This window comes from Lactuca serriola, chromosome 1 (assembly GCF_051521515.1).
Source record: "Lactuca serriola cultivar US96UC23 chromosome 1, Lser_US96UC23_V15, whole genome shotgun sequence".
NCBI classification, from domain to species: Eukaryota; Viridiplantae; Streptophyta; class Magnoliopsida; order Asterales; family Asteraceae; genus Lactuca; species Lactuca serriola.
Window position 1 is genome coordinate 202,894,815 of NC_136408.1, and position 13,688 is coordinate 202,908,502.

The 13,688-nt window shown below is 47.9% G+C and overlaps 30 non-coding genes and 10 pseudogenes across 30 annotated transcripts; all 40 read right to left on the reverse strand.

The window, feature by feature from the left end:
• Positions 1-147: 147 nt before the first annotated feature.
• On the reverse strand, positions 148-266 carry LOC145085438 (5S ribosomal RNA). The gene has a single exon (XR_013699836.1). It is a non-coding gene; the product is annotated as a 5S ribosomal RNA (ribosomal RNA).
• Positions 267-466: 200 nt separating this feature from the next.
• Positions 467-584, reverse strand: LOC145080046 (5S ribosomal RNA; annotated as a pseudogene).
• A 231-nt stretch (positions 585-815) lies between these two features.
• Positions 816-934, reverse strand: LOC145085449 (5S ribosomal RNA). Its single transcript, XR_013699847.1, has one exon. It is a non-coding gene; the product is annotated as a 5S ribosomal RNA (ribosomal RNA).
• A 231-nt stretch (positions 935-1,165) lies between these two features.
• LOC145085460 (5S ribosomal RNA) lies at positions 1,166-1,284 on the reverse strand. The gene has a single exon (XR_013699858.1). It is a non-coding gene; the product is annotated as a 5S ribosomal RNA (ribosomal RNA).
• A 231-nt stretch (positions 1,285-1,515) lies between these two features.
• LOC145085471 (5S ribosomal RNA) lies at positions 1,516-1,634 on the reverse strand. The gene has a single exon (XR_013699869.1). It is a non-coding gene; the product is annotated as a 5S ribosomal RNA (ribosomal RNA).
• A 200-nt stretch (positions 1,635-1,834) lies between these two features.
• On the reverse strand, positions 1,835-1,952 carry LOC145079899 (5S ribosomal RNA; annotated as a pseudogene).
• Positions 1,953-2,183: 231 nt separating this feature from the next.
• LOC145085482 (5S ribosomal RNA) lies at positions 2,184-2,302 on the reverse strand. The gene has a single exon (XR_013699880.1). It is a non-coding gene; the product is annotated as a 5S ribosomal RNA (ribosomal RNA).
• Positions 2,303-2,533: 231 nt separating this feature from the next.
• Positions 2,534-2,652, reverse strand: LOC145085493 (5S ribosomal RNA). Its single transcript, XR_013699891.1, has one exon. It is a non-coding gene; the product is annotated as a 5S ribosomal RNA (ribosomal RNA).
• Positions 2,653-2,883: 231 nt separating this feature from the next.
• Positions 2,884-3,002, reverse strand: LOC145085504 (5S ribosomal RNA). Its single transcript, XR_013699902.1, has one exon. It is a non-coding gene; the product is annotated as a 5S ribosomal RNA (ribosomal RNA).
• Positions 3,003-3,234: 232 nt separating this feature from the next.
• Positions 3,235-3,353, reverse strand: LOC145082871 (5S ribosomal RNA). The gene has a single exon (XR_013697371.1). It is a non-coding gene; the product is annotated as a 5S ribosomal RNA (ribosomal RNA).
• Positions 3,354-3,584: 231 nt separating this feature from the next.
• LOC145085516 (5S ribosomal RNA) lies at positions 3,585-3,703 on the reverse strand. The gene has a single exon (XR_013699914.1). It is a non-coding gene; the product is annotated as a 5S ribosomal RNA (ribosomal RNA).
• A 231-nt stretch (positions 3,704-3,934) lies between these two features.
• Positions 3,935-4,053, reverse strand: LOC145085527 (5S ribosomal RNA). Its single transcript, XR_013699925.1, has one exon. It is a non-coding gene; the product is annotated as a 5S ribosomal RNA (ribosomal RNA).
• Positions 4,054-4,253: 200 nt separating this feature from the next.
• On the reverse strand, positions 4,254-4,371 carry LOC145079900 (5S ribosomal RNA; annotated as a pseudogene).
• Positions 4,372-4,602: 231 nt separating this feature from the next.
• On the reverse strand, positions 4,603-4,721 carry LOC145085538 (5S ribosomal RNA). The gene has a single exon (XR_013699936.1). It is a non-coding gene; the product is annotated as a 5S ribosomal RNA (ribosomal RNA).
• Positions 4,722-4,952: 231 nt separating this feature from the next.
• On the reverse strand, positions 4,953-5,071 carry LOC145085549 (5S ribosomal RNA). Its single transcript, XR_013699947.1, has one exon. It is a non-coding gene; the product is annotated as a 5S ribosomal RNA (ribosomal RNA).
• Positions 5,072-5,302: 231 nt separating this feature from the next.
• LOC145085561 (5S ribosomal RNA) lies at positions 5,303-5,421 on the reverse strand. The gene has a single exon (XR_013699958.1). It is a non-coding gene; the product is annotated as a 5S ribosomal RNA (ribosomal RNA).
• Positions 5,422-5,653: 232 nt separating this feature from the next.
• On the reverse strand, positions 5,654-5,772 carry LOC145082872 (5S ribosomal RNA). Its single transcript, XR_013697372.1, has one exon. It is a non-coding gene; the product is annotated as a 5S ribosomal RNA (ribosomal RNA).
• A 231-nt stretch (positions 5,773-6,003) lies between these two features.
• LOC145085573 (5S ribosomal RNA) lies at positions 6,004-6,122 on the reverse strand. Its single transcript, XR_013699969.1, has one exon. It is a non-coding gene; the product is annotated as a 5S ribosomal RNA (ribosomal RNA).
• A 201-nt stretch (positions 6,123-6,323) lies between these two features.
• On the reverse strand, positions 6,324-6,441 carry LOC145079603 (5S ribosomal RNA; annotated as a pseudogene).
• Positions 6,442-6,672: 231 nt separating this feature from the next.
• LOC145084716 (5S ribosomal RNA) lies at positions 6,673-6,791 on the reverse strand. The gene has a single exon (XR_013699148.1). It is a non-coding gene; the product is annotated as a 5S ribosomal RNA (ribosomal RNA).
• A 230-nt stretch (positions 6,792-7,021) lies between these two features.
• On the reverse strand, positions 7,022-7,140 carry LOC145085586 (5S ribosomal RNA). The gene has a single exon (XR_013699980.1). It is a non-coding gene; the product is annotated as a 5S ribosomal RNA (ribosomal RNA).
• Positions 7,141-7,340: 200 nt separating this feature from the next.
• Positions 7,341-7,458, reverse strand: LOC145079604 (5S ribosomal RNA; annotated as a pseudogene).
• A 231-nt stretch (positions 7,459-7,689) lies between these two features.
• Positions 7,690-7,808, reverse strand: LOC145085597 (5S ribosomal RNA). Its single transcript, XR_013699991.1, has one exon. It is a non-coding gene; the product is annotated as a 5S ribosomal RNA (ribosomal RNA).
• A 200-nt stretch (positions 7,809-8,008) lies between these two features.
• LOC145079605 (5S ribosomal RNA) lies at positions 8,009-8,126 on the reverse strand (annotated as a pseudogene).
• Positions 8,127-8,357: 231 nt separating this feature from the next.
• On the reverse strand, positions 8,358-8,476 carry LOC145085609 (5S ribosomal RNA). The gene has a single exon (XR_013700002.1). It is a non-coding gene; the product is annotated as a 5S ribosomal RNA (ribosomal RNA).
• Positions 8,477-8,676: 200 nt separating this feature from the next.
• Positions 8,677-8,794, reverse strand: LOC145079887 (5S ribosomal RNA; annotated as a pseudogene).
• A 231-nt stretch (positions 8,795-9,025) lies between these two features.
• On the reverse strand, positions 9,026-9,144 carry LOC145085620 (5S ribosomal RNA). Its single transcript, XR_013700013.1, has one exon. It is a non-coding gene; the product is annotated as a 5S ribosomal RNA (ribosomal RNA).
• A 231-nt stretch (positions 9,145-9,375) lies between these two features.
• LOC145085632 (5S ribosomal RNA) lies at positions 9,376-9,494 on the reverse strand. The gene has a single exon (XR_013700025.1). It is a non-coding gene; the product is annotated as a 5S ribosomal RNA (ribosomal RNA).
• A 230-nt stretch (positions 9,495-9,724) lies between these two features.
• On the reverse strand, positions 9,725-9,843 carry LOC145085643 (5S ribosomal RNA). The gene has a single exon (XR_013700036.1). It is a non-coding gene; the product is annotated as a 5S ribosomal RNA (ribosomal RNA).
• Positions 9,844-10,043: 200 nt separating this feature from the next.
• On the reverse strand, positions 10,044-10,161 carry LOC145079901 (5S ribosomal RNA; annotated as a pseudogene).
• A 232-nt stretch (positions 10,162-10,393) lies between these two features.
• Positions 10,394-10,512, reverse strand: LOC145084854 (5S ribosomal RNA). The gene has a single exon (XR_013699281.1). It is a non-coding gene; the product is annotated as a 5S ribosomal RNA (ribosomal RNA).
• Positions 10,513-10,743: 231 nt separating this feature from the next.
• On the reverse strand, positions 10,744-10,862 carry LOC145085655 (5S ribosomal RNA). Its single transcript, XR_013700048.1, has one exon. It is a non-coding gene; the product is annotated as a 5S ribosomal RNA (ribosomal RNA).
• A 231-nt stretch (positions 10,863-11,093) lies between these two features.
• On the reverse strand, positions 11,094-11,212 carry LOC145085667 (5S ribosomal RNA). Its single transcript, XR_013700059.1, has one exon. It is a non-coding gene; the product is annotated as a 5S ribosomal RNA (ribosomal RNA).
• A 232-nt stretch (positions 11,213-11,444) lies between these two features.
• Positions 11,445-11,563, reverse strand: LOC145085679 (5S ribosomal RNA). The gene has a single exon (XR_013700070.1). It is a non-coding gene; the product is annotated as a 5S ribosomal RNA (ribosomal RNA).
• A 230-nt stretch (positions 11,564-11,793) lies between these two features.
• LOC145085341 (5S ribosomal RNA) lies at positions 11,794-11,912 on the reverse strand. Its single transcript, XR_013699744.1, has one exon. It is a non-coding gene; the product is annotated as a 5S ribosomal RNA (ribosomal RNA).
• A 200-nt stretch (positions 11,913-12,112) lies between these two features.
• On the reverse strand, positions 12,113-12,230 carry LOC145080202 (5S ribosomal RNA; annotated as a pseudogene).
• A 231-nt stretch (positions 12,231-12,461) lies between these two features.
• Positions 12,462-12,580, reverse strand: LOC145085690 (5S ribosomal RNA). The gene has a single exon (XR_013700081.1). It is a non-coding gene; the product is annotated as a 5S ribosomal RNA (ribosomal RNA).
• Positions 12,581-12,780: 200 nt separating this feature from the next.
• On the reverse strand, positions 12,781-12,898 carry LOC145080239 (5S ribosomal RNA; annotated as a pseudogene).
• A 231-nt stretch (positions 12,899-13,129) lies between these two features.
• Positions 13,130-13,248, reverse strand: LOC145085701 (5S ribosomal RNA). Its single transcript, XR_013700092.1, has one exon. It is a non-coding gene; the product is annotated as a 5S ribosomal RNA (ribosomal RNA).
• Positions 13,249-13,478: 230 nt separating this feature from the next.
• Positions 13,479-13,597, reverse strand: LOC145085342 (5S ribosomal RNA). The gene has a single exon (XR_013699745.1). It is a non-coding gene; the product is annotated as a 5S ribosomal RNA (ribosomal RNA).
• Positions 13,598-13,688: the final 91 nt, after the last annotated feature.

A 13,688-nucleotide genomic window follows, 5' to 3' on the forward strand; every position in this document is an offset into this window, starting at 1 on the left:
TGACCGATCGGCTCCGTTCCAAAAATACGAAAAGCATCAACCATGAACCGGAGGGCACCCGAGCATAGAAATAGCAAAAAAGAAAGGAAAAAAAGCAAAAAAACTGCACGTAAAATCTAAAAAAACGCAAACGGACAACGAAAAAGGGGGGTGCAACACGAGGACTTCCCAGGGGGTCACCCATCCTAGTACTACTCTCGCCCAAGCACGCTTAACTGCGGAGTTCTGATGGGATCCGGTGCATTAGTGCTGGTATGATCGCACCCGAAATACTATCCATGTTTATTGTTTTTATGTGTTACAAGACGCAGAACCTCCTTTGTTTTGGTACGCGGGGCGTGGGACCCACGTGACCGATCGGCTCCGTTCCAAAAATACGAAAAGCATCAACCATGAACCGGAGGGCACCCGAGCATAGAAATAGCAAGAAAGAAAGGAAAAAAAGCAAAAAAACCGCACGTAAAATCTAAAAAAACGCAGGACTTCCCAGGGGGTCACCCATCCTAATACTACTCTAGCCCAAGCACGCTTAACTGCGGAGTTCTGATGGGATCCGGTGCATTAGTGCTGGTATGATCGCACCCGAAATACTATCCATGTTTATTGTTTTTATGTGTTACAAGACGCAGAACCTCCTTTGTTTTGGTACGCGGGGCGTGGGACCCACGTGACCGATCGGCTCCGTTCCAAAAATACGAAAAGCATCAACCATGAACCGGAGGGCACCCGAGCATAGAAATAGCAAGAAAGAAAGGAAAAAAAGCAAAAAAACCGCACGTAAAATCTAAAAAAACGCAAACGGACAACGAAAAAGGGGGGTGCAACACGAGGACTTCCCAGGGGGTCACCCATCCTAGTACTACTCTCGCCCAAGCACGCTTAACTGCGGAGTTCTGATGGGATCCGGTGCATTAGTGCTGGTATGATCGCACCCGAAATACTATCCATGTTTATTGTTTTTATGTGTTACAAGACGCAGAACCTCCTTTGTTTTGGTACGCGGGGCGTGGGACCCACGTGACCGATCGGCTCCGTTCCAAAAATACGAAAAGCATCAACCATGAACCGGAGGGCACCCGAGCATAGAAATAGCAAGAAAGAAAGGAAAAAAAGCAAAAAAACCGCACGTAAAATCTAAAAAAACGCAAACGGACAACAAAAAAGGGGGGTGCAACACGAGGACTTCCCAGGGGGTCACCCATCCTAGTACTACTCTCGCCCAAGCACGCTTAACTGCGGAGTTCTGATGGGATCCGGTGCATTAGTGCTGGTATGATCGCACCCGAAATACTATCCATGTTTATTGTTTTTATGTGTTACAAGACGCAGAACCTCCTTTGTTTTGGTACGCGGGGCGTGGGACCCACGTGACCGATCGGCTCCGTTCCAAAAATACGAAAAGCATCAACCATGAACCGGAGGGCACCCGAGCATAGAAATAGTAAGAAAGAAAGGAAAAAAAAGCAAAAAAACCGCACGTAAAATCTAAAAAAACGCAAACGGACAACGAAAAAGGGGGTGCAACACGAGGACTTCCCAGGGGGTCACCCATCCTAGTACTACTCTCGCCCAAGCACGCTTAACTGCGGAGTTCTGATGGGATCCGGTGCATTAGTGCTGGTATGATCGCACCCGAAATACTATCCATGTTTATTGTTTTTATGTGTTACAAGACGCAGAACCTCCTTTGTTTTGGTACGCGGGGCGTGGGACCCACGTGACCGATCGGCTCCGTTCCAAAAATACGAAAAGCATCAACCATGAACCGGAGGGCACCCGAGCATAGAAATAGCAAGAAAGAAAGGAAAAAAAGCAAAAAAACCGCACGTAAAATCTAAAAAAACGCAAGACTTCCCAAGGGGTCACCCATCCTAATACTACTCTCGCCCAAGCACGCTTAACTGCGGAGTTCTGATGGGATCCGGTGCATTAGTGCTGGTATGATCGCACCCGAAATACTATCCATGTTTATTGTTTTTATGTGTTACAAGACGCAGAACCTCCTTTGTTTTGGTACGCGGGGCGTGGGACCCACGTGACCGATCGGCTCCGTTCCAAAAATACGAAAAGCATCAACCATGAACCGGAGGGCACCCGAGCATAGAAATAGCAAGAAAGAAAGGAAAAAAAGCAAAAAAACCGCACGTAAAATCTAAAAAAACGCAAACGGACAACGAAAAAGGGGGGTGCAACACGAGGACTTCCCAGGGGGTCACCCATCCTAGTACTACTCTCGCCCAAGCACGCTTAACTGCGGAGTTCTGATGGGATCCGGTGCATTAGTGCTGGTATGATCGCACCCGAAATACTATCCATGTTTATTGTTTTTATGTGTTACAAGACGCAGAACCTCCTTTGTTTTGGTACGCGGGGCGTGGGACCCACGTGACCGATCGGCTCCGTTCCAAAAATACGAAAAGCATCAACCATGAACCGGAGGGCACCCGAGCATAGAAATAGCAAGAAAGAAAGGAAAAAAAGCAAAAAAACCGCACGTAAAATCTAAAAAAACGCAAACGGACAACGAAAAAGGGGGGTGCAACACGAGGACTTCCCAGGGGGTCACCCATCCTAGTACTACTCTCGCCCAAGCACGCTTAACTGCGGAGTTCTGATGGGATCCGGTGCATTAGTGCTGGTATGATCGCACCCGAAATACTATCCATGTTTATTGTTTTTATGTGTTACAAGACGCAGAACCTCCTTTGTTTTGGTACGCGGGGCGTGGGACCCACGTGACCGATCGGCTCCGTTCCAAAAATACGAAAAGCATCAACCATGAACCGGAGGGCACCCGAGCATAGAAATAGCAAGAAAGAAAGGAAAAAAAGCAAAAAAACCGCACGTAAAATCTAAAAAAACGCAAACGGACAACGAAAAAGGGGGGTGCAACACGAGGACTTCCCAGGGGGTCACCCATCCTAGTACTACTCTCGCCCAAGCACGCTTAACTGCGGAGTTCTGATGGGATCCGGTGCATTAGTGCTGGTATGATCGCACCCGAAATACTATCCATGTTTATTGTTTTTATGTGTTACAAGACGCAGAACCTCCTTTGTTTTGGTACGCGGGGCGTGGGACCCACGTGACCGATCGGCTCCGTTCCAAAAATACGAAAAGCATCAACCATGAACCGGAGGGCACCCGAGCATAGAAATAGCAAGAAAGAAAGGAAAAAAAGCAAAAAAAACCGCACGTAAAATCTAAAAAAACGCAAACGGACAACGAAAAAGGAGGGTGCAACACGAGGACTTCCCAGGGGGTCACCCATCCTAGTACTACTCTCGCCCAAGCACGCTTAACTGCGGAGTTCTGATGGGATCCGGTGCATTAGTGCTGGTATGATCGCACCCGAAATACTATCCATGTTTATTGTTTTTATGTGTTACAAGACGCAGAACCTCCTTTGTTTTGGTACGCGGGGCGTGGGACCCACGTGACCGATCGGCTCCGTTCCAAAAATACGAAAAGCATCAACCATGAACCGGAGGGCACCCGAGCATAGAAATAGCAAGAAAGAAAGGAAAAAAAGCAAAAAAACCGCACGTAAAATCTAAAAAAACGCAAACGGACAACAAAAAAGGGGGGTGCAACACGAGGACTTCCCAGGGGGTCACCCATCCTAGTACTACTCTCGCCCAAGCACGCTTAACTGCGGAGTTCTGATGGGATCCGGTGCATTAGTGCTGGTATGATCGCACCCGAAATACTATCCATGTTTATTGTTTTTATGTGTTACAAGACGCAGAACCTCCTTTGTTTTGGTACGCGGGGCGTGGGACCCACGTGACCGATCGGCTCCGTTCCAAAAATACGAAAAGCATCAACCATGAACCGGAGGGCACCCGAGCATAGAAATAGTAAGAAAGAAAGGAAAAAAAAGCAAAAAAACCGCACGTAAAATCTAAAAAAACGCAAACGGACAACGAAAAAGGGGGTGCAACACGAGGACTTCCCAGGGGGTCACCCATCCTAGTACTACTCTCGCCCAAGCACGCTTAACTGCGGAGTTCTGATGGGATCCGGTGCATTAGTGCTGGTATGATCGCACCCGAAATACTATCCATGTTTATTGTTTTTATGTGTTACAAGACGCAGAACCTCCTTTGTTTTGGTACGCGGGGCGTGGGACCCACGTGACCGATCGGCTCCGTTCCAAAAATACGAAAAGCATCAACCATGAACCGGAGGGCACCCGAGCATAGAAATAGCAAGAAAGAAAGGAAAAAAAGCAAAAAAACCGCACGTAAAATCTAAAAAAACGCAAGACTTCCCAAGGGGTCACCCATCCTAATACTACTCTCGCCCAAGCACGCTTAACTGCGGAGTTCTGATGGGATCCGGTGCATTAGTGCTGGTATGATCGCACCCGAAATACTATCCATGTTTATTGTTTTTATGTGTTACAAGACGCAGAACCTCCTTTGTTTTGGTACGCGGGGCGTGGGACCCACGTGACCGATCGGCTCCGTTCCAAAAATACGAAAAGCATCAACCATGAACCGGAGGGCACCCGAGCATAGAAATAGCAAGAAAGAAAGGAAAAAAAGCAAAAAAACCGCACGTAAAATCTAAAAAAACGCAAACGGACAACGAAAAAGGGGGGTGCAACACGAGGACTTCCCAGGGGGTCACCCATCCTAGTACTACTCTCGCCCAAGCACGCTTAACTGCGGAGTTCTGATGGGATCCGGTGCATTAGTGCTGGTATGATCGCACCCGAAATACTATCCATGTTTATTGTTTTTATGTGTTACAAGACGCAGAACCTCCTTTGTTTTGGTACGCGGGGCGTGGGACCCACGTGACCGATCGGCTCCGTTCCAAAAATACGAAAAGCATCAACCATGAACCGGAGGGCACCCGAGCATAGAAATAGCAAGAAAGAAAGGAAAAAAAGCAAAAAAACCGCACGTAAAATCTAAAAAAACGCAAACGGACAACGAAAAAGGGGGGTGCAACACGAGGACTTCCCAGGGGGTCACCCATCCTAGTACTACTCTCGCCCAAGCACGCTTAACTGCGGAGTTCTGATGGGATCCGGTGCATTAGTGCTGGTATGATCGCACCCGAAATACTATCCATGTTTATTGTTTTTATGTGTTACAAGACGCAGAACCTCCTTTGTTTTGGTACGCGGGGCGTGGGACCCACGTGACCGATCGGCTCCGTTCCAAAAATACGAAAAGCATCAACCATGAACCGGAGGGCACCCGAGCATAGAAATAGCAAGAAAGAAAGGAAAAAAAGCAAAAAAACCGCACGTAAAATCTAAAAAAACGCAAACGGACAACGAAAAAGGGGGGTGCAACACGAGGACTTCCCAGGGGGTCACCCATCCTAGTACTACTCTCGCCCAAGCACGCTTAACTGCGGAGTTCTGATGGGATCCGGTGCATTAGTGCTGGTATGATCGCACCCGAAATACTATCCATGTTTATTGTTTTTATGTGTTACAAGACGCAGAACCTCCTTTGTTTTGGTACGCGGGGCGTGGGACCCACGTGACCGATCGGCTCCGTTCCAAAAATACGAAAAGCATCAACCATGAACCGGAGGGCACCCGAGCATAGAAATAGCAAGAAAGAAAGGAAAAAAAGCAAAAAAAACCGCACGTAAAATCTAAAAAAACGCAAACGGACAACGAAAAAGGAGGGTGCAACACGAGGACTTCCCAGGGGGTCACCCATCCTAGTACTACTCTCGCCCAAGCACGCTTAACTGCGGAGTTCTGATGGGATCCGGTGCATTAGTGCTGGTATGATCGCACCCGAAATACTATCCATGTTTATTGTTTTTATGTGTTACAAGACGCAGAACCTCCTTTGTTTTGGTACGCGGGGCGTGGGACCCACGTGACCGATCGGCTCCGTTCCAAAAATACGAAAAGCATCAACCATGAACCGGAGGGCACCCGAGCATAGAAATAGCAAGAAAGAAAGGAAAAAAAGCAAAAAAACCGCACGTAAAATCTAAAAAAACGCAAACGGACAACGAAAAAGGGGGGTGCAACACGAGGACTTCCCAGGGGGTCACCCATCCTAGTACTACTCTCGCCCAAGCACGCTTAACTGCGGAGTTCTGATGGGATCCGGTGCATTAGTGCTGGTATGATCGCACCCGAAATACTATCCATGTTTATTGTTTTTATGTGTTACAAGACGCAGAACCTCCTTTGTTTTGGTACGCGGGGCGTGGGACCCACGTGACCGATCGGCTCCGTTCCAAAAATACGAAAAGCATCAACCATGAACCGGAGGGCACCCGAGCATAGAAATAGCAAGAAAGAAAGGAAAAAAAAGCAAAAAAACCGCACGTAAAATCTAAAAAAACGCAAGACTTCCCAGGGGGTCACCCATCCTAATACTACTCTCGCCCAAGCACGCTTAACTGCGGAGTTCTGATGGGATCCGGTGCATTAGTGCTGGTATGATCGCACCCGAAATACTATCCATGTTTATTGTTTTTATGTGTTACAAGACGCAGAACCTCCTTTGTTTTGGTACGCGGGGCGTGGGACCCACGTGACCGATCGGCTCCGTTCCAAAAATACGAAAAGCATCAACCATGAACCGGAGGGCACCCGAGCATAGAAATAGCAAGAAAGAAAGGAAAAAAAGCAAAAAAACCGCACGTAAAATCTAAAAAAACGCAAACGGACAACGAAAAAGGGGGGTGCAACACGAGGACTTCCCAGGGGGTCACCCATCCTAGTACTACTCTCGCCCAAGCACGCTTAACTGGGGAGTTCTGATGGGATCCGGTGCATTAGTGCTGGTATGATCGCACCCGAAATACTATCCATGTTTATTGTTTTTATGTGTTACAAGACGCAGAACCTCCTTTGTTTTGGTACGCGGGGCGTGGGACCCACGTGACCGATCGGCTCCGTTCCAAAAATTCGAAAAGCATCAACCATGAACCGGAGGGCACCCGAGCATATAAATAGCAAGAAAGAAAGGAAAAAAAGCAAAAAAACCGCACATAAAATCTAAAAAAACGCAAACGGACAACGAAAAAGGGGGTGCAACACGAGGACTTCCCAGGGGGTCACCCATCCTAGTACTACTCTCGCCCAAGCACGCTTAACTGCGGAGTTCTGATGGGATCCGGTGCATTAGTGCTGGTATGATCGCACCCGAAATACTATCCATGTTTATTGTTTTTATGTGTTACAAGACGCAGAACCTCCTTTGTTTTGGTACGCGGGGCGTGGGACCCACGTGACCGATCGGCTCCGTTCCAAAAATACGAAAAGCATCAACCATGAACCGGAGGGCACCCGAGCATAGAAATAGCAAGAAAGAAAGGAAAAAAAGCAAAAAAACCGCACGTAAAATCTAAAAAAACGCAAGACTTCCCAGGGGGTCACCCATCCTAATACTACTCTCGCCCAAGCACGCTTAACTGCGGAGTTCTGATGGGATCCGGTGCATTAGTGCTGGTATGATCGCACCCGAAATACTATCCATGTTTATTGTTTTTATGTGTTACAAGACGCAGAACCTCCTTTGTTTTGGTACGCGGGGCGTGGGACCCACGTGACCGATCGGCTCCGTTCCAAAAATACGAAAAGCATCAACCATGAACCGGAGGGCACCCGAGCATATAAATAGCAAGAAAGAAAGGAAAAAAAGCAAAAAAACCGCACATAAAATCTAAAAAAACGCAAACGGACAACGAAAAAGGGGGGTGCAACACGAGGACTTCCCAGGGGGTCACCCATCCTAGTACTACTCTCGCCCAAGCACGCTTAACTGCGGAGTTCTGATGGGATCCGGTGCATTAGTGCTGGTATGATCGCACCCGAAATACTATCCATGTTTATTGTTTTTATGTGTTACAAGACGCAGAACCTCCTTTGTTTTGGTACGCGCGGCGTGGGACCCACGTGACCGATCGGCTCCGTTACAAAAATACGAAAAGCATCAACCATGAACCGGAGGGCACCCGAGCATAGAAATAGCAAGAAAGAAAGGAAAAAAAGCAAAAAAACCGCACGTAAAATCTAAAAAAACGCAAGACTTCCCAGGGGGTCACCCATCCTAATACTACTCTCGCCCAAGCACGCTTAACTGCGGAGTTCTGATGGGATCCGGTGCATTAGTGCTGGTATGATCGCACCCGAAATACTATCCATGTTTATTGTTTTTATGTGTTACAAGACGCAGAACCTCCTTTGTTTTGGTACGCGGGGCGTGGGACCCACGTGACCGATCGGCTCCGTTCCAAAAATACGAAAAGCATCAACCATGAACCGGAGGGCACCCGAGCATAGAAATAGCAAGAAAGAAAGGAAAAAAAGCAAAAAAACCGCACGTAAAATCTAAAAAAACGCAAACGGACAACGAAAAAGGGGGGTGCAACACGAGGACTTCCCAGGGGGTCACCCATCCTAGTACTACTCTCGCCCAAGCACGCTTAACTGCGGAGTTCTGATGGGATCCGGTGCATTAGTGCTGGTATGATCGCACCCGAAATACTATCCATGTTTATTGTTTTTATGTGTTACAAGACGCAGAACCTCCTTTGTTTTGGTACGCGGGGCGTGGGACCCACGTGACCGATCGGCTCCGTTCCAAAAATACGAAAAGCATCAACCATGAACCGGAGGGCACCCGAGCATAGAAATAGCAAGAAAGAAAGGAAAAAAAGCAAAAAAACCGCACGTAAAATCTAAAAAAACGCAGGACTTCCCAGGGGGTCACCCATCCTAATACTACTCTCGCCCAAGCACGCTTAACTGCGGAGTTCTGATGGGATCCGGTGCATTAGTGCTGGTATGATCGCACCCGAAATACTATCCATGTTTATTGTTTTTATGTGTTACAAGACGCAGAACCTCCTTTGTTTTGGTACGCGGGGCGTGGGACCCACGTGACCGATCGGCTCCGTTCCAAAAATACGAAAAGCATCAACCATGAACCGGAGGGCACCCGAGCATATAAATAGCAAGAAAGAAAGGAAAAAAAGCAAAAAAACCGCACATAAAATCTAAAAAAACGCAAACGGACAACGAAAAAGGGGGGTGCAACACGAGGACTTCCCAGGGGGTCACCCATCCTAGTACTACTCTCGCCCAAGCACGCTTAACTGCGGAGTTCTGATGGGATCCGGTGCATTAGTGCTGGTATGATCGCACCCGAAATACTATCCATGTTTATTGTTTTTATGTGTTACAAGACGCAGAACCTCCTTTGTTTTGGTACGCGGGGCGTGGGACCCACGTGACCGATCGGCTCCGTTCCAAAAATACGAAAAGCATCAACCATGAACCGGAGGGCACCCGAGCATAGAAATAGCAAGAAAGAAAGGAAAAAAAGCAAAAAAACCGCACGTAAAATCTAAAAAAACGCAAACGGACAACAAAAAAGGGGGGTGCAACACGAGGACTTCCCAGGGGGTCACCCATCCTAGTACTACTCTCGCCCAAGCACGCTTAACTGCGGAGTTCTGATGGGATCCGGTGCATTAGTGCTGGTATGATCGCACCCGAAATACTATCCATGTTTATTGTTTTTATGTGTTACAAGACGCAGAACCTCCTTTGTTTTGGTACGCGGGGCGTGGGACCCACGTGACCGATCGGCTCCGTTCCAAAAATACGAAAAGCATCAACCATGAACCGGAGGGCACCCGAGCATAGAAATAGTAAGAAAGAAAGGAAAAAAAGCAAAAAAACCGCACGTAAAATCTAAAAAAACGCAAACGGACAACGAAAAAGGGGGTGCAACACGAGGACTTCCCAGGGGGTCACCCATCCTAGTACTACTCTCGCCCAAGCACGCTTAACTGCGGAGTTCTGATGGGATCCGGTGCATTAGTGCTGGTATGATCGCACCCGAAATACTATCCATGTTTATTGTTTTTATGTGTTACAAGACGCAGAACCTCCTTTGTTTTGGTACGCGGGGCGTGGGACCCACGTGACCGATCGGCTCCGTTCCAAAAATACGAAAAGCATCAACCATGAACCGGAGGGCACCCGAGCATAGAAATAGCAAGAAAGAAAGGAAAAAAAGCAAAAAAACCGCACGTAAAATCTAAAAAAACGCAAGACTTCCCAAGGGGTCACCCATCCTAATACTACTCTCGCCCAAGCACGCTTAACTGCGGAGTTCTGATGGGATCCGGTGCATTAGTGCTGGTATGATCGCACCCGAAATACTATCCATGTTTATTGTTTTTATGTGTTACAAGACGCAGAACCTCCTTTGTTTTGGTACGCGGGGCGTGGGACCCACGTGACCGATCGGCTCCGTTCCAAAAATACGAAAAGCATCAACCATGAACCGGAGGGCACCCGAGCATAGAAATAGCAAGAAAGAAAGGAAAAAAAGCAAAAAAACCGCACGTAAAATCTAAAAAAACGCAAACGGACAACGAAAAAGGGGGGGTGCAACAAGAGGACTTCCCAGGGGGTCACCCATCCTAGTACTACTCTCGCCCAAGCACGCTTAACTGCGGAGTTCTGATGGGATCCGGTGCATTAGTGCTGGTATGATCGCACCCGAAATACTATCCATGTTTATTGTTTTTATGTGTTACAAGACGCAGAACCTCCTTTGTTTTGGTACGCGGGGCGTGGGACCCACGTGACCGATCGGCTCCGTTCCAAAAATACGAAAAGCATCAACCATGAACCGGAGGGCACCCGAGCATAGAAATAGCAAGAAAGAAAGGAAAAAAAGCAAAAAAACCGCACGTAAAATCTAAAAAAACGCAAACGGACAACGAAAAAGGGGGGTGCAACACGAGGACTTCCCAGGGGGTCACCCATCCTAGTACTACTCTCGCCCAAGCACGCTTAACTGCGGAGTTCTGATGGGATCCGGTGCATTAGTGCTGGTATGATCGCACCCGAAATACTATCCATGTTTATTGTTTTTATGTGTTACAAGACGCAGAACCTCCTTTGTTTTGGTACGCGGGGCGTGGGACCCACGTGACCGATCGGCTCCGTTCCAAAAATACGAAAAGCATCAACCATGAACCGGAGGGCACCCGAGCATAGAAATAGCAAGAAAGAAAGGAAAAAAAGCAAAAAAACCGCACGTAAAATCTAAAAAAACGCAAACGGACAACGAAAAAGGGGGGTGCAACACGAGGACTTCCCAGGGGGTCACCCATCCTAGTACTACTCTCGCCCAAGCACGCTTAACTGCGGAGTTCTGATGGGATCCGGTGCATTAGTGCTGGTATGATCGCACCCGAAATACTATCCATGTTTATTGTTTTTATGTGTTACAAGACGCAGAACCTCCTTTGTTTTGGTACGCGGGGCGTGGGACCCACGTGACCGATCGGCTCCGTTCCAAAAATACGAAAAGCATCAACCATGAACCGGAGGGCACCCGAGCATAGAAATAGCAAGAAAGAAAGGAAAAAAAGCAAAAAAACCGCACGTAAAATCTAAAAAAACGCAAACGGACAACGAAAAAGGGGGGGTGCAACACGAGGACTTCCCAGGGGGTCACCCATCCTAGTACTACTCTCGCCCAAGCACGCTTAACTGCGGAGTTCTGATGGGATCCGGTGCATTAGTGCTGGTATGATCGCACCCGAAATACTATCCATGTTTATTGTTTTTATGTGTTACAAGACGCAGAACCTCCTTTGTTTTGGTACGCGGGGCGTGGGACCCACGTGACCGATCGGCTCCGTTCCAAAAATACGAAAAGCATCAACCATGAACCGGAGGGCACCCGAGCATAGAAATAGCAAGAAAGAAAGGAAAAAAAGCAAAAAAACCGCACGTAAAATCTAAAAAAACGCAAACGGACAACGAAAAAGGGGGGGGGACACGAGGACTTCCCAAGGGGTCACCCATCCTAGTACTACTCTCGCCCAAGCACGCTTAACTGCGGAGTTCTGATGGGATCCGGTGCATTAGTGCTGGTATGATCGCACCCGAAATACTATCCATGTTTATTGTTTTTATGTGTTACAAGACGCAGAACCTCCTTTGTTTTGGTACGCGGGGCGTGGGACCCACGTGACCGACCGGCTCCGTTCCAAAAATACGAAAAGCATCAACCATGAACCGGAGGGCACCCGAGCATAGAAATAGCAAGAAAGAAAGGAAAAAAAGCAAAAAAACCGCACGTAAAATCTAAAAAAATGCAGGACTTCCCAGGGGGTCACCCATCCTAATACTACTCTCGCCCAAGCACGCTTAACTGCGGAATTCTGATGGGATCCGGTGCATTAGTGCTGGTATGATCGCACCCGAAATACTATCCATGTTTATTGTTTTTATGTGTTACAAGACGCAGAACCTCCTTTGTTTTGGTACGCGGGGCGTGGGACCCACGTGACCGATCGGCTCCGTTCCAAAAATACGAAAAGCATCAACCATGAACCGGAGGGCACCCGAGCATAGAAATAGCAAGAAAGAAAGGAAAAAAAGCAAAAAAACCGCACGTAAAATCTAAAAAAACGCAAACGGACAACGAAAAAGGGGGGTGCAACACGAGGACTTCCCAGGGGGTCACCCATCCTAGTACTACTCTCGCCCAAGCACGCTTAACTGCGGAGTTCTGATGGGATCCGGTGCATTAGTGCTGGTATGATCGCACCCGAAATACTATCCATGTTTATTGTTTTTATGTGTTACAAGACGCAGAACCTCCTTTGTTTTGGTACGCGGGGCGTGGGACCCACGTGACCGACCGGCTCCGTTCCAAAAATACGAAAAGCATCAACCATGAACCGGAGGGCACCCGAGCATAGAAATAGCAAGAAAGAAAGGAAAAAAAGCAAAAAAACCGCACGTAAAATCTAAAAAAACGCAGGACTTCCCAGGGGGTCACCCATCCTAATACTACTCTCGCCCAAGCACGCTTAACTGCGGAATTCTGATGGGATCCGGTGCATTAGTGCTGGTATGATCGCACCCGAAATACTATCCATGTTTATTGTTTTTATGTGTTACAAGACGCAGAACCTCCTTTGTTTTGGTACGCGGGGCGTGGGACCCACGTGACCGATCGGCTCCGTTCCAAAAATACGAAAAGCATCAACCATGAACCGGAGGGCACCCGAGCATAGAAATAGCAAGAAAGAAAGGAAAAAAAGCAAAAAAACCGCACGTAAAATCTAAAAAAACGCAAACGGACAACGAAAAAGGGGGGTGCAACACGAGGACTTCCCAGGGGGTCACCCATCCTAGTACTACTCTCGCCCAAGCACGCTTAACTGCGGAGTTCTGATGGGATCCGGTGCATTAGTGCTGGTATGATCGCACCCGAAATACTATCCATGTTTATTGTTTTTATGTGTTACAAGACGCAGAACCTCCTTTGTTTTGGTACGCGGGGCGTGGGACCCACGTGACCGATCGGCTCCGTTCCAAAAATACGAAAAGCATCAACCATGAACCGGAGGGCACCCGAGCATAGAAATAGCAAGAAAGAAAGGAAAAAAAGCAAAAAAACCGCACGTAAAATCTAAAAAAACGCAAACGGACAACGAAAAAGGGGGGGGGACACGAGGACTTCCCAAGGGGTCACCCATCCTAGTACTACTCTCGCCCAAGCACGCTTAACTGCGGAGTTCTGATGGGATCCGGTGCATTAGTGCTGGTATGATCGCACCCGAAATACTATCCATGTTTATTGTTTTTATGTGTTACAAGACGCAGAACCTCCTTTGTTTTGGTACGCGGGGCGTGGGACCCACGTGACCGA